Raw genomic sequence first — 15970 nt, 5'->3', positions numbered from 1 at the left:
TGGGACCAGGTGACTTATTAATCTTTAACTTTTTTAATCAGTCACAGACTACCTCCTCACACAAAAAAGCATTTAGCAGTGGGACATTATCTTTGTTGAGATTTTGAGTTGGACCCAGCATTTGGTCCTATCTGGTAAATACCGTTGAAAAAAACTTGTTTAGTTTGTTTGCTATGTCATTATCATTTTTGATTAAGACTCCCCTCTTGTCCTTTAAAGGGCCTATACTCTCCTTCTTTAGTCTCTTACTGTTGATGTACTTAAAAAAAATTTGGAGATTCGCTTTGCTTTCCTTTGCTACTAGTCTTTCAGTTTCTACTTTAGCTGCTCTTATTTCTTTTTTGCTTATTTTGTTACAATCCTTATAGTGTTGAAATGACTCCGCATCCCCCTCAGATTTGTATTTTTTAAATGCTCGTCTTTTTTGTCCATTAATTCCTTTATATTTATGTTAAACCATATTGGTTTGGGATTTTTATTCCTTTTTTTGCTGCTGGTGTGAATACATTTACGAGTATTATTAATTAGCAGTGATTTTAATGCATCCCATTTCTCTGTAGTATTTTTTCCTTGAAACAGAATTTCCCACTCAATGTTCTTTAAGGCTTCCTTGATCATGTCAAAGTTGTCTTTGCTAAAGTTTAGAGTCCTAGTTGAGCCAGTATTGGACTGCTTATTAAAACTGATATTGAATGTGACCATATTGTGGTCGCTATTACCTATGGGCTCTCCTACTTCAATATTTGATACCAATTCCCCATCGTTAGTTAATACCAGGTCTAATATTGCATTGTACCTAGTTGGTTCCTCGATTTATTGAACTAAGTAATTATCATTTAGCATGTTTAAAAACATATTGCCCCTAGCAGTATCACATGAATTGATTTTCCAGTTTATCTCGGGATAGTTAAAGTCTCCTACTCCTGCTGCTCTTTCAATTTGGTTCAGTAACAATTTCTCATCAGACTTCTTTACTCCTTTACCCCCGCATGCAATTTCTACCCATAATGTCTCAATAGTATTTACAGTCCCTTTTTGAATATCTTCCCGTATAACAGGTTTTAGAAATGGCTTTACGTAATACATACCCCTCCACCCCGTTTATTTAGTCTGTCTCCTGTACAGCATGTAACCCTCTAGATTGATTCTCCAATCGTGAGATTCATCCCACCATGTTTCAGTAATGCCTATAATATCATATTCCCTGCTTGCTGCAAGGATTTCTAGTTCCCCCTTATTACCTGTAAGGCTTTTAGCATTTACATACATATAATTGAGATATGTATTTCCTCTTATGGTAGGGACATTGTAATTCTTATGCAGTAAAGATGAACCGTTATCGTCGTTGGATACTGTTATTCTAAAACCCTTTTTAGTTCCAATATTACTACCCTTGTCGTCTGCTCTATTCCTCCCCCCTACTCCTCCCCACTTTGTTCACTAATGCCACCCCTACTATTCTTACTGAATGACCCGTAATTTCTTGCTAAACCCTCCTTATAATAAAGAGAGCAATGCAGTGACTGCCATATAAGAGAAAGCAATGCAGTGATGGCAATATAATACAAAGAGCAGTGCAGTGACACCATATAATATAGAGAACAAGACAGTTACTGTAATAATACAGAGACAACACAGTGACTGCCAAATACAGACAAAACAAACACTCTCTCACATAAGCCATTATTTACCAGTTTATTTCTCTCTGAAGTCCTGCAGTCCAAGGGGATCCACTTTGGTTAACTTAGTCATCCTGTTAAAAAAAAAGGGAAAAAAGGAAAAAGAAAAACATAAATTATTCAGCAAGTTTATGTCCACAGGCTGAGGTCAGACCATGGTCTATATTGCCAGCTACTAATTCTCTGCAGAGTTGAAATTTAAAAAAAATACAACCGGTTTTAAACTTAATATTGATGCTGTTTTGAATTTCAGGGTAGAAGCTGTTGAGAATAAGCGGTTTACATATACCCCCCATATGTTTATTCTGTATAGTCAGGTAGTGTTGTATTACTTTTTTGCTTTAGAATGCAATACTTCTCCATTGTGCTTTGTGCATCTGATATAGTTTATTTTTTTAATCAATATTCTTTTCTTCTTTGACCTTTGTCTAGTGTATCATCTGCGTCCTCTGTGCAGGAAACGTATGTAGATCATTATAACATTTTATACAAAACAGAAAAAGCAAATCTACATATCTATGTACAAATGTGATTAAGCATCAGATATAGTTTACATTTTTTATTACTGTTCTTTGCCTCTGTGTAGTACAACATATGATGCTGCCCTGCCGAAGAGATATGTATAGCATTATAACATATCATATTGTAGAATATAGAAAAAGCATATCTGTAAATCTATGTACAAATGTTATGCTTGAGCATCAGCCATAGGTGTAACTTTTTGTTGTTGTTGTTATTATTATTATTTTTCTCTATGTCTACTACACCATCTGCAGCCTCCGAGCAGGAGAGATATGAATATCATTATAACATATCATATTATAGAATGTAGAAAAGGCATATCTGTAAATCTATGTACACATGTTATGCTTGAGCATCAGAAATAGGTGTAACTTTTTGTTGTTGTTATTATTATTATTATTATTCTTTTCGTCTATGTCTAGTACACCATCTGCAGCCTCTGAGCAGGAAAGATATTTATATCATAATAACATATCGTATTATAGAATGTAGAAAAATCAAATCTATGTTACTAAGTAAAAATGTTATGCTTGTGCATCTGATAAAGTTTAAACTTTTTATTATTATTTTTTTCCTTTTAGTACAACATCTGATGCTGCACTGCCGGAGAGGTATGTATAACATACCATATTATAGAATTTTAAAAAAGTGTTTCTACTTATCTATATACAAATGTTGTGCTTGTGCATCAAATATAGTGTAAACTTTTTATTATTAGTATTAGTATTATTCTTCTCTATGTTTAGTACACCATCTGCATCCTCTGAGCAGGAGAGGTATGCATATCATATCAGGTTGTATTAAAGACAATAGAAAAGGTATCTCTACGTATCTGCATATAAATGTGATTAAGCATCAGATTTAGTTTATACTTTTTATTAGCATTCTATTCCTTTGTTTAGTATACCACCTGACACCGCCCTACTGGAGAGGTATGAATATCATTATAACAGACCATATTATAGAATATAGAACAAGTGTATCTGCAAATCTATGTACAAATGTTATGCTTGAGCATCAAATATAGTTGTAACTTTCTATTATTCTTTTTTTCCTCTATGTCTAGTACACCATCTGCATCCTCCGGGCAGGCAAGGTATGAATATCATTATAACATACCATATTATAGAATATAAAAAGTGTTTCTACTTATCTATTTACAAATGTGCTTGTGCAACAAATATAGTTTAAACTTTTTATTATTCTTTTCCTCTATGTCTAGTACACCACTGGCTTTCTACAAGCAGGAGAGGTATGTATATCATTCTAACATATCGTATAATAGAATATAGAAAAAATATATCTACGTAGCTATGCAGAAATGTGATTAAGCAGATATAGTTTAAACTGTTTATCATTATTATTCTGTTCCTCTCTGAGGCACAACAATTGACACCGCCCTACTGAAGAGGTATATATATTATTATAACATCTCATATTATAGAAAAAAATGCATCTGTAAATCTATGTACAAATGTTATGCTTGACCATCAGATATAGTTGTCACTTGTTATTATTATTCTTTTCCACTATGTCTAATACACCATCTGCATCCTACCAGCAGGAGAGGTATGTATATCCTTATAACATACATTATAGAATATAGAGAAAAGTGTATCTACATATCTACAGTACCAGTCAAAAGTTTGGACACACTTTCTCATTCCAATAAATGAGAAAGTATGTCCAAAATGATGACTTGTACTGTATGTGCAAATGTTGTTCTTGTGCTTCAGCTAGAGTTTAAACATTTGATAAATCTTATTCTTTTTCTGTTTAGTATAACATTTTATACCGACCTGCCAGATATGTAAGTTTACCATTATATCATATTATATAATATAGAAAAAGCGTATCTACATATCTATGTACAAATTATGTGCTTGTGCTTCAGATATAGGTTAAACTTTTTATTATTATTCTTTTCCTCTGTGTAGATTACCATCTGCGTCCTCTGTGCAGGAGGGGTATGTATACCTTATAACATATCATATTATAGACTATAGATCAAGTGTATCTACATATCTATGTGCTGTGCTTGTGCATCAGAAATAGCATAAACATTTGATAATTATTATTCTTTTCCTCTATTTAGTATAACTTCTGATGCTGCCCAGACAGAAAGGTATGTACATCATTATAACAACATATTATGAAATATTAAAAAAGCTACAGCTACTGTAGCAATAAAAGTAAAAAAAATGTACACATACAAATTAAAATATGCCTCCTCCCTGATTATGTGCAGAATGAACATGTCCCCACATACCACAAACCTCAGCACATCACCCCCAGCAGCTAATCTAACAGAAATACATCTGGCTCTGCTTAGCAGCATTACTACATATATTGGTAAGGGATTATGGGCCAAATGTATTAATGGTTAAAAGACCAATTGCTGTTAATTTAGTGTCTTACTGTTAATCAGTCATTTTATGTCCCAAATACAAAAAAAGCTCTCTGCTGTAAATAGCACATTTTAGCTGCATGTAGTTATTGCTACACCATTACTATACCAGTACGTTTCCTAGCAGAATATAATGGAGATAGCAGCTAAGTGAGGATCATAAATGCTCTGTGACTGTCTAGTTTAAAGAGTAAAGCTCATATAAATGCAATAATTGACATTGGTGACTGTCAGTAATGCAGCATGAAAAGCCCTATTACTAAAAATAGGTGTTTTCTTCCATGATAAAGCTTTGTTTTACCCTATTCAATAAAGCTTAGGTTATCAAACTCGGTCCTCAAATCCCCAACCAGTGCATGTTTTCCAGGTCTTCACAGAACCACAAGTGAAATAATTAGCTTCACCTGTGGGTCTTATAACATGTGTCAGTAATGAGTACACCTTTACTCCTGCTGGGCGACCCGGGAAATGTGACCTGTGTGGGGTGACTTAGTTTGAGATCCACTGCAATAAAGGGTTGATAGTAATACTGCTCTCACTACTGATAATACATATTGTTCTGAATATTTAAAACATGTTTTTTTATTGGACCAAAGTATCTTTCATTGTCTCTGTTAAATTATTTTTGTACTTTTTATACCTGTATCTATTTTTATGTGTAACCTTCTTTATTTATTTGAAGTAGTCAGTCCCACGCACCAGAATTTAGTGTGGGGGGGGGGTGGTTCAGAAAGCCTAGGCTATTCTCACACCACTGGTGTCACAGACAGTGCCTCAATTGAATAGTAACCCAGATTATAATCCCTTCTCATTTTGCCATTACACTATTTTATGGGTTAATTTAAATTGAAGTGGTGGCGACTGGAGCATTTCCACAGATTGCGCCCTGATAAGCTATAAAAGCAGACGAGAATGAGGGATCAGGGATCTCTGACAATGCCTCAAAGTGACTGTTTCTTGGCATGTGATGGTATCTAAATGCTCATTCTTTGCCATTGTAGGTACTTCTGCTATTGTGTTACAGCACGTGGAAATTATGGCCAATAGGGTAAGTACCCAGGAGGCTCACAGGGGTAGGTCACATTACAGGACAGCAGGGTACTGGCGCTCATTATCAGAGCACCACAGTAGTGTCAGGGATGTTGTAGAGTTGGTGTCTCTCCTCAGATTGCCTTAAGGATATTTACAGTGTTCTGGCATGTTAGGGACTTTACATCCATGGTATGAAGCCATTACAGTGAGAGCCAGAATAATGGATGCTGCAGTCTGCAGAGTCAGTTTTCTTCCCAGTCCCTTTAATAATAAGAATAACTACACCAATTCATTCCACTGTTACACAAACAGCAAACATATATTCATGAACAGTTCTTAAACATTGTCTACAACATCACATTTGCCCTCCCCCATTTCCCATGTTACTGGAGATAAGAATGTATTCAGTAATAATCACTGGCGGATTTCCCACTAGGGACCTGAGGCCTGGAGGGCGCCCCCTGCTGGGAACAGAACAACAGGCCGCTATCCCTTTCACATGTAATTTATTTAATGGCAGAGGCAGTCTGGGGACCAGGGCTCACTGGATCTGGACGTATTCTTTTACAAACTAGCCCCATGACAGTGATTTTTTTGTTTCTTTAGGCCCCCTTTTTTTCTGTCCCCCCTCCTCTTTCCTGTTACTCCCTGCCCTCTTCTTTTCACCCCTCTCCAAACTCAGTCCCACCCCACCTGCATTTGCAGACCACCTCCCCAATACTGGTTCCTCTTTCCTGCTCTCTCCCTTCTCATATCCAAATTTTCCCACGTTGGGAGGTTGGAGCTGTGAGGGGAGAGCAGAAACTGGGAACAACCCCCCTCCCCATTCTGATTCCTCTTTCCTGCTCTCTTCCTTCTCCCCGCATAGCAGATTTGGAGCTGGAAGGGGAGAGAACCCCCCAGCTCCAAATCCCCCCTTCTCTCGCCATCTGGTGCACCCCCTCCCTCTCTCCTCTACCCCAATTCAACTACAGCAGAAGAACACTGAAAGAGGGAAGAGCTAAAGTTCATCCTGACCTTCCATGCAGACAGTGGGAGCTGCAGTACCAGTGGACCCTGTACCTCCACAATGACTATAAGTCACTTACTGTACATGTTCTACTTATGATTTATTAATAATGTGTAGCAATATATATTAGAAATGACTAGCACTGAAGGTTACGCAGTTATCAGGGTGACATTTAGAATGCCGACACCATAATGTTTACATCCAATGTTAATGTGTTCCTAATGTTGACATTCAACATAACAACAGACAATGTCGACACATGAATTTAGGGTTAGACTCCATTTAGGGTTAGGCTGCAGCTAGGGTTATGGTGCAATCAGACTGATGATTTCCCAATTCTGAGGTTTGGGACATAAATTCATACATACACCTATGTATAATTGTGGGAAAGGGTGCACTGTAGCATGTGTGCACCCAAGACACCATGATTCCACGCATCACCTCTGGGTGGCAGTGCTGTAATACTTATCAGGAGCCACGTCTGCCAGGTTGTGGATGAAAGCACAGATGATCTCTCTGTCTGTAAGATCTCACGCCAATTGACAGCAAGGGACAGTCTGCAAACTACTTACCACTGTACACGTGTATTCAAACACTGTTGAATACAGTTATATAATGGCAAGTAGTTTGCAAACTGTCCCTTGCTCTCAGCATGAGTGAGTCTGTGACCTTGGAGATAGAGTAGTCAGTGTGGTAAGTATTATAATGGGCAGTGGTGGTAAGGAGTTGGAGGACATGTCATTGTGTGTGTCCCTTAAACCTGTGCTAAGGTGTCCCTACTACTACCCCTAGCCAGTGCCTCCTACTAATACTGCTATGCCTAGGGGCTTCCTGACCCCTTAATCCCTCCACTGGTAATAAATCTGTTTCCACATATGCTATGTATATCACAGTAATAGGTCTTTATTACCACTAATTACAGGTTACCATCACCAGAGACACAATACGCCATTATTCCACCTGTTGTAGACAGCAATAATTGCATGTATTTGGGGTGTGGCCTGGACGTGCATGATGTAGGAAGAAAGTCCTGCAACCCCCCCACCCAATGAGTGTACTGCATTGAAATTTCAGTTATGCATTGTCTAATGCACCAAATCTCCTCCTAACCCTCTGTTCCATGTTGTCCACTCCATCTGTGTCACCCATCTTGTCTGCCAACCCAACAATAGAATGTAAGCTCTCATGAGCAGGGCCCTCTTCCCTCATGTGATTATCCTTCTCTTCCATAAACCATATTTGATGGTACCAAAGCCCATGGTTGTTTACCATCCTTATACCTATTTTAGTGTTGTCTGCTGATGTACATGACATTATGACAATAAAACCTTTGAATCTTGAATCATCCCGAGTCTTTTGTTACCCTGAGACTTCTGCTTACCTGTACCTGATGTCTGTATGCTGAGCTCTGGCCTCTGTGTGCTTCCCTGATCCTCTGCTCTGCTCTGGGGCCTGCCACGTTCCCAGATGCTAAGCCGCCGTTACTCTGTCTGTGGCCCCGCTGTCTGGTGGAGCTTCTATTCCTGGCTCTATATTACTCACAGCTGCCTATCCCCTTCCTGCTGCATTCTCCTACGATGCTGACCCTCTGTTGTGCTCTGGCCTACCACCATCTTCAAAGCCTCCTGCTGATTGCGGTGTTGCTCCAGGCGCTGCTGCAGCTGCTCACTGGTACTGCAGTCTGAGGACCTGAAAAAAAAAACAAAAGGTAGTGATTTACATGATAATAACCCTGACTAAATTTGCAAACATTGATGATCATCTTCCAGATGAAGACAACAATGGACATCCTAGGTGACGTTTATTGAGGAGCTACAAAGGACCAGAAAACACAATTCATGCTCCTTTACCACCACCTAGTGGACACTGCTGAAACAAAAGTCTCTGACACTGTCAGATTATTTCCTCTAATACGGGAATTATTTTTTAATTTCTCTTCCTTCATTTATCAAACACATTATTTTTATATATATATATATATATATATATATATATATGTATGTAAAACAGGAAAAAACAAAATCTAATGTAGCAATTACACCATACTTGGCTACTTTTGAAAAAGGATGTCAGAGAACCATCCACAAGGAACACAATGGAGTGTAATTCCAAGTTGATCGCAGCAGGAATTTTGTTTGCAGTTGGGCAAAACCATGGGGTGGTCTTCAGTATGCCGACTGTCGGGATCCCGGCGCACAGTATACCGGTGCCGGGATCCCAACAGTCGGCATACCGACACTTATTCTCCCTCATAAGGGTCCACGACCCCCCTGGAGGGAGAATAAAATAGTGTGGCGCGCCACCGTGCCCGTAGCGTGTCGAGCGCAGCGAGCCCACAAGGGGCTCATTTGCGCTCGCCACACTGTCGGTAATCCGGCGGTCGGGCTCCCGGAGCCGATATGCTGGTCGCCGGGAGCCCGACCGCTGGCATATCGTAGTGAACCCAAAACCATGTGCACTGCAGGGGAGGCAGATTTAACATGTACGGAGAGATTAGATTTGGGTGTGGTGTGTTCAATTTGCAGTCAAAGTTGCAGTGTAAAAATAAAGCAGCCAGTATTTACCCTGCACAGGAACAAACTAACCCACCCAAATCTAACTCTGCACATGTTATATCTGCCTCCTCTGCAGTGCACATGGTTTTGCCCAAGTGCTAACAAAATTCCTGCTGCGATCAACTTGGAATTACCCCCAATGTCTGCTTCTTTCTTCTCAGCTGCATTAACACAAGGAAGGCAGGATTACTAGTGTTGTGTGGCAGCTGCACTTGTACAAGCATAGTGCAATACTGGCGAGGCAGGCACAGGGCATTTAGCCCATGCCCAGGCTCCTCTGTGATGGAGAGCCAGGTATGAGAATAATTATCATCATCATATTTACATGGCACCACAAAGGGATCATAGCGCTGTACAAGGGGGTACACAAACACATTGGAAAATAAAAGCATAATGGAGCATAAATACAATACACAACAACCACCATGGCATAAGCACACAGCATTACTATAACAAAACAGACTGGTTAAGACAAGTAACAAGGGCTGCTGCTTGGTGAATCATACAATGGTATCCAGCACCCAACGTATGGGCAAGCAAATAGGGTCGCAGATAGGGTCAGAGGTACTGAAAGAGAAACAGGCAAAGGAGCAGAGCACTACTGCCAATGTTAGAGCTGGGAGGAGAAGATGAGGGCCCTGCATGTGAGAGCTTAGGTACTATGGTGAAGGGGTGAACAGAGGGATGGTGACCTGGTAAGGATACATGGGGGGGATGAGGGAGTGTTATGAGAAGGATGAGTAAGTGCCCATAATACCGGCATTGTGTCTGTAAGAAGCATCTAAAGCTGGAAGATTGTTAGAATGTCAGACCAGTTGAGAGAGAGGGTCCAGGGTGGAGGTGAGGTGGTGGTTGTGTAAGGAAAGGACAGGAGGGAGCATGGAGAGATGAAGTTGGGGGTGTAGAAGAAAGGAGGGGATTAGGACTTTATATGTGAGGCCGAGTAGTCTGGACTGGATTTCAAGTGGTATAGGGAGTCGGTGATGCTGCAGATGGGGAAGGGGGTGGTGATGCCATATGGAGAGAGATAAAAATTACATAAGCAGAGCATTAAGGACATAATGAAGTTGGAGAGGAGAGTGTGATGCAGGCCAGAGAGGAGGAAGTTACAGTAGTAAAGGTGGGAGATGATGAGTGCGTAAGTAAGAGCTTTGGTGGCCTGGGGGCGGAAGAAGTAGGGAGCAGCACATCAGGGTCCAGTGTCTTCCCAGAGCTTCCCAGTGCATTACCTCTGGCGGGTGCTCCCGTGGGTTGCCGTCCCACTGGTTGGTGCGGCTGCAACGGCAGGGAGCTGCTAGCAGCGGGTCTTCCTGGACGGATGTGTGGCTGCCAAGGGCCGGGGGGCCGAGGGACTGGAGAGCCGGGCGCTGCGGCGGGGATCACTGCGGTAAGGTCCTGCAGTGGTGACACAGTATAGTGTGTCAGAGACAGAAGCTGGCTAAAGCTGTGTGCTAACAGCTAAGTATGTCTCCTGTGCTGGGGGCAGCCATGTTGGAGACCAGAGTATTACCAATGAAGTTCCCAATCTGTGTCCAGCCAAACCTGCGTGTTCTCCCCTTACAAAAGGGGGCTGGCTCAGAGGGAGAGTGCCAGTTCTTCAAGTTACCTCCTTGTGAAAGGTTCTCCAGCTCTGTGCTCCCAGGTTATTTCTGGTTCCCTGGTCCTAGTTGCTCTCATCTATCGGTTATCTAAACGCTGCTGCAGTCCTGCTGTCTAAGTCCGTTGCCACTCGTGGAAGCGCTCATGGGGTCCCAGGTCATAGAGGAGCTCAAGGTGCTAACGGCGGTTCCTGCAGATGTCTTCATTTCTTCAAATTCCAAGTTCTTCAGCCTCGTCTTTCAATCACAAACCACAGTCTTCATTTCTTCAAAGTCCAAGTTCTTCAGCCTCGTTTTTCAATCACAAACCACAGTCTTCATTTCTTCAAAGTCCAAGTTCTTCAGCCTCATCTTTCAATCACAACCCACAGTCTTCATTTCTTCAAAGTCCAAGTTCTACAGCCTCGTCTTTTAATCATAAAACACAGTTCTTTACCGGAGTTCTTCAGCCTCAATCTTCAAGTCTTTTAACCACTGACTCTAATTCTTCCAGTTTCTTCTATTTCTCCAATATTCATGTACAGCCTGATTATTCATTAAAACTACAGTTATCTTCCTACGGAGTCCTCCTTTTCTTTACGCCCTCCAGCCAATCTTAACACTTAAGGCCCATATAGACGGGCCGATGCGGGAGATCTCTCCCACCGCTCAGCACAGCGTGATGTGTGCTGAGCGTGCGGGGGGAGACGGGGGGGCACTCATTTCACCCAGCGGGTGAAGTGAGCGACCCGCTAGATTGGCCTGCATGCAGGCCAATCTAGCAGCAGCGATAGGGATGCGCGGGACTGCGCATCGCTATCGCTGTAGGGGGTACACACAGAGCGATAATGCTCAAATTCTAAGCAATCTAGTCAGCTTGCGTGGAATATCGCTCCATGAGTAGCCCCCTTTAGTTTGGCTTCCACCCCATGAGGAGGAATTACATTCAGCCACCTCATTTACTCTCCTCACAGGCAGCCGTCCCTTCAGCCAAAACTCGGTTGTTGGAACCCCAACTTACGCCGAGCGTGACAACCACCATATAATACAGAGCATCAGTGACCATCATATAATACAGAGTATCAGTGACCACCATATAATACAAAGCATCAGTGACCACCATATAATACAGAGTGTCAGTAACCACCATATAATACAGAGTGTCAGTGACCACCATTTAATACAGAGTGTCAGTGACCACCATATAATACAGAGTGTCAGTGACCACCATATAATACAGAGTGTCAGTAACCACCATATAATACAGAGCATCAGTGACCACCATATAATACAGAGTATCAGTGACCACCTTATAATACAGAGCATCAGTGACCACCTTATAATACAAAGCATAAGTGACAACCATATAATACAGAGTGTCAGTAACCACCATATAATACAGAGCATCAGTGACCACCTTATAATACAGAGCATCAGTGACCACCATATAATACAGAGCATCAGTGACCACCATATGATACAGAGAGCATCTCAGTGACCAGAACTTAATACAGAGGGAATTGCAATCACCGCCATATGATATAGAGAGCTGTATCAACATGCAAAGAAGGTGGAAAGGGGAGAAACGATGGGGTAAAACAGAGCAGGTGTGGAAAGATTAGAAAACATAGGGGCAATACAGATGAGACAGGGAAAGGGGAGCAGAGATAGGGGCAAAACAGAGCAAACAGGGAAATGAGGGCTCATCGGACACAGTTACTGATACAGATACTTATTAACACAGACATCTCTTATTGACACAGGCCCACTTGCAGACAGTGACCGCGTATCAACTGAGACCCCTTACTGACAGATACCACTTACTGACACAGACACCACTTACCTATACAGACATCTCTTATAGATACAGATAGCCCTTATGGACACAGACACCTCTTACTGACAGACTTACTGACACAGACACCCCTTATAGAGATATCACTTAATTACAGATACCACTTACTGACACAGATTCCACTTACTGACACAAACACACTGATATACACTTACTGACAAACACACTTACATACACATACACTCCTTACTGATACAAACACATTTACTGACAGATACCACTTACTAACACAGACAACCCTTACTGACACAGATGCCACTTATTGGAACATACAGACTTACTGACAGACACACCTTACTGACACATACAACTTACTGACACCGACCACTTACTGCGACACCCCTTACTGACACAGACACTACTGCCTGACAGATACCACTTATTGATACATACTTACTAACACACACCCCTTACTGACACAGATAGAACTTACTAATGCAGATAAACTAACAGCCTCAGATAGCACTTACTGACAGACACTACTAACTGACACGCATAACACATGTAAACTTACTGACACAGACACTACTTACTGACACACACAGATACAACACAATGCTTACTGACACAGACACAACTTACAGACAGACACTAGTTACGGACACACACACACACAGCCACTTACTGACAGACACTACTTACTGACACACACAGACATTTACTGACAGACACTACTTACCTACTGACACAGACACTACTTTCTGAGACACACAACTTAGTGAACCAGACAACACTTACTGACAAACACAACTTACTGACACACAACACAAACCTTACTGGCATAGGTGCCATTTACTGACAGACACACACACAGAGACACCACTTACTGACATAGACACCACTTACTGACACAACAGCATAACACAAAACTTACTGACACAGACACCACTTACTGACAGACACTACACACAACACAACATAAAACTTACTCAGACACCATTTACTAAGAGAATCTACTTACTGACACACATGCACACACAAAACTTACTGACACAGATACCACTTACTGACAGACAGGACACACACAACACAAAACTTACTGACACAGACACCACTTACTGACATACACTACTTGCTGATACACACACAAAACACAAAACTTACTGACACAGACACCACTTACTGACAGACACTACTTGCTGACACACACAACACAAAACTTACTGGCACAGACACCACTTACTAACAGATACTACTTGCTGACACACATAACACAAACCTTACTGACACAGACACAACTTACTGACAGACACAACTTGCAGACACACATAAAACTAAACTTACTGACACAGACACCCCTTACTGACAGACACTACACACAACACAAAACTTACTGACACAGACACTACTTACTGACACATACTACTTACTGACACACACAAAACTTACTGACACAGACACCACTGAGGAGAGGAGACCTCAGGGCCTAGCGTGAGCTGCGACTCACTGGGTTTTACATGCCTCCTCAGCTCTGACATCCAGGGACCCAGCTCTCCTAAGACAGCAGCTTCCTGCCCAGACCCTTCCCATCTTTCATGAGGCGTTTTCTTGTTGGGAAGCTGCTGTGGGAATGGTAAGCTGCAGCATTTATTTTGCATGGGCAGGGGGCGGGGCCTTGGGTCATATGGGGCGGAGCTTCAGACAGGACTGGGGTGGAGCTTTGGGCGGCCCTGTGTGCGGAGCCTCAGATGGATACAGGAGGAAAGGAAAGGCAGCAGGTTTAGTCTGTGGTGGGGTGTATGAGGTGAGTGAGCTGCTGTGTGTGATGACAGGAAATATTTTTTTCCTGTTACCACTGGCTGCACTGCACTGTAGGTAACTCTGTGGGCCTATTCTCAATGGGGGAGCTTGGAGCTGCAGCTCCATCCGCCCCTTTGTCAATCCGGCACTGCTGCCCCCGTCAGGGTGGTCCAGCAGACATAAACAGTCAATGAAGGTGAGCACACCAACAAATAGGAACCAATCAAAAACCAATCCATATAAGCCCTAAAACAGGTAACCTGCCATTCTTTTCCGCTAACCACAGCTAACGCAACACCTAAAACTAACAGCAACAAAAAAGGAGAGGAAGGGCGGGAAGACAAGAGTAAAAGAGGCTGGATCTGCCCAAACAAGCCCTAAAGATTAAAACTATCCCCCTCCTTGCTTCACTATTGGATTAAAACTACCACCTGATATCATACAAGGCCCTTCCCAGCCTCTGAGGTTTAACCCTCTCCTTTCCTATCTAGTCAATATGCTCTTCTTCTGGCTCTGTCTGCAAGCCAATTGGAACTTGTGGACAGGCAGCCAATCAGCAGTGGGTGGCATGAAATGCTGGTAGATCTTCAGGCAGGTGGCACAGCTGGGATCAGTGCTCGAAGTGCCGGTATGTCATACCATTGCATACCAGCACACTTCGGAAACTGTGTGTGTGTATATATATATATATATATATATATATATATATAATTCTACATATATACATACATAGAGGCAAACGGATCCTTCCCAAGTCCCATGTAGAGCTTTGTAGAAGGAAACACAGGCGGCACTCCAAGGTCTTGTTAAATAGGTTTGTATTGAAAAATTACAACATGGTGCAAAAGCAGCAACGTTTCAAGACCATTACAGTCTTTTCATCAGGCTGTGCATCATAAATAGTGATACAAGTGACTAAACAGTGCTAATGTGTGCTTACCTATGTTAAATACCTGTGTGTGCAGCGTGCGGTGTCTCTCGGTGTCCCGGGCCGTCGGCATCCGGGTGCGTCAGCAAGTCGCTCCGTTCGTGACGTCATGGTTGCTGGGCAACCCGATCAAGCCTCGGGACCCGTTGCGCCGGGAGAACCTGAAGTGTAAAAATAAAGATCAAGGTTCAATGTTACAAATGCTTGTGAATAAGCTTGAATGTTGGTGATGGATGATTAAAAATAAAGTGAATGTGAGTTAAAAATTACAATTAAAAAATGAAGGTACAGTTGCTCTACCATAATGAATTATGAAGCTCCTAGGTAATGCAAAAAATACGTTATTGAAGTATATACATAATAACAATCTACTTCTATTCATAATTACATATGTTTAACTAACGTTTATATTTATATTTTAGGAGCATAATTTTAATTAATATGGTGAGCTGTTTCAAGTTAGGAAGGTATTCCAGGTGAATTTTTCGTTTAATCCATTGGGAGACAACGCTCCTAACAGGAATATCCATTTAGATTCACATTTGGTCAGGAGTTTTTGACGGTCACCTCCTCTTGTCAAGGCTGGGATGTGATCTATGATTTTACAACGAAGATCAGACAGACGATGTCCATGTGATCGGTAGTGTCTCGCCACTGGTTGATCTA

The 15970-nt window shown here is 41.7% G+C and overlaps 2 long non-coding RNA genes across 3 annotated transcripts in view; one reads left to right on the top strand and one right to left on the bottom strand.

The window, feature by feature from the left end:
- The window catches only part of LOC134943343 (uncharacterized), a 42509-nt gene extending 26903 nt beyond the window's left edge, over positions 1 to 15606 (bottom strand). The window contains exons 1-3 of one of the 2 annotated variants that reach the window (XR_010181481.1): positions 15317 to 15606; positions 8031 to 8338; positions 1692 to 1753 (exon numbers count right to left, since the gene is read on the bottom strand). This is a non-coding gene — a long non-coding RNA (uncharacterized LOC134943343). The remainder of the gene's footprint in view (positions 1 to 1691; positions 1754 to 8030; positions 8339 to 15316) is intronic. The other variant, XR_010181482.1, reaches the window with a different exon arrangement.
- LOC134943342 (uncharacterized) lies at positions 4104 to 5682 on the top strand. The gene is made up of 3 exons (XR_010181480.1): positions 4104 to 4168; positions 4297 to 4326; positions 5610 to 5682. It is a non-coding gene; the product is annotated as an uncharacterized LOC134943342 (long non-coding RNA).
- Positions 15607 to 15970: the final 364 nt, after the last annotated feature.

This window comes from Pseudophryne corroboree, chromosome 7 (genome assembly GCF_028390025.1).
Source record: "Pseudophryne corroboree isolate aPseCor3 chromosome 7, aPseCor3.hap2, whole genome shotgun sequence".
NCBI classification, from domain to species: Eukaryota; Metazoa; Chordata; class Amphibia; order Anura; family Myobatrachidae; genus Pseudophryne; species Pseudophryne corroboree.
This window is presented reverse-complemented; position numbering and strand designations above follow the sequence as displayed.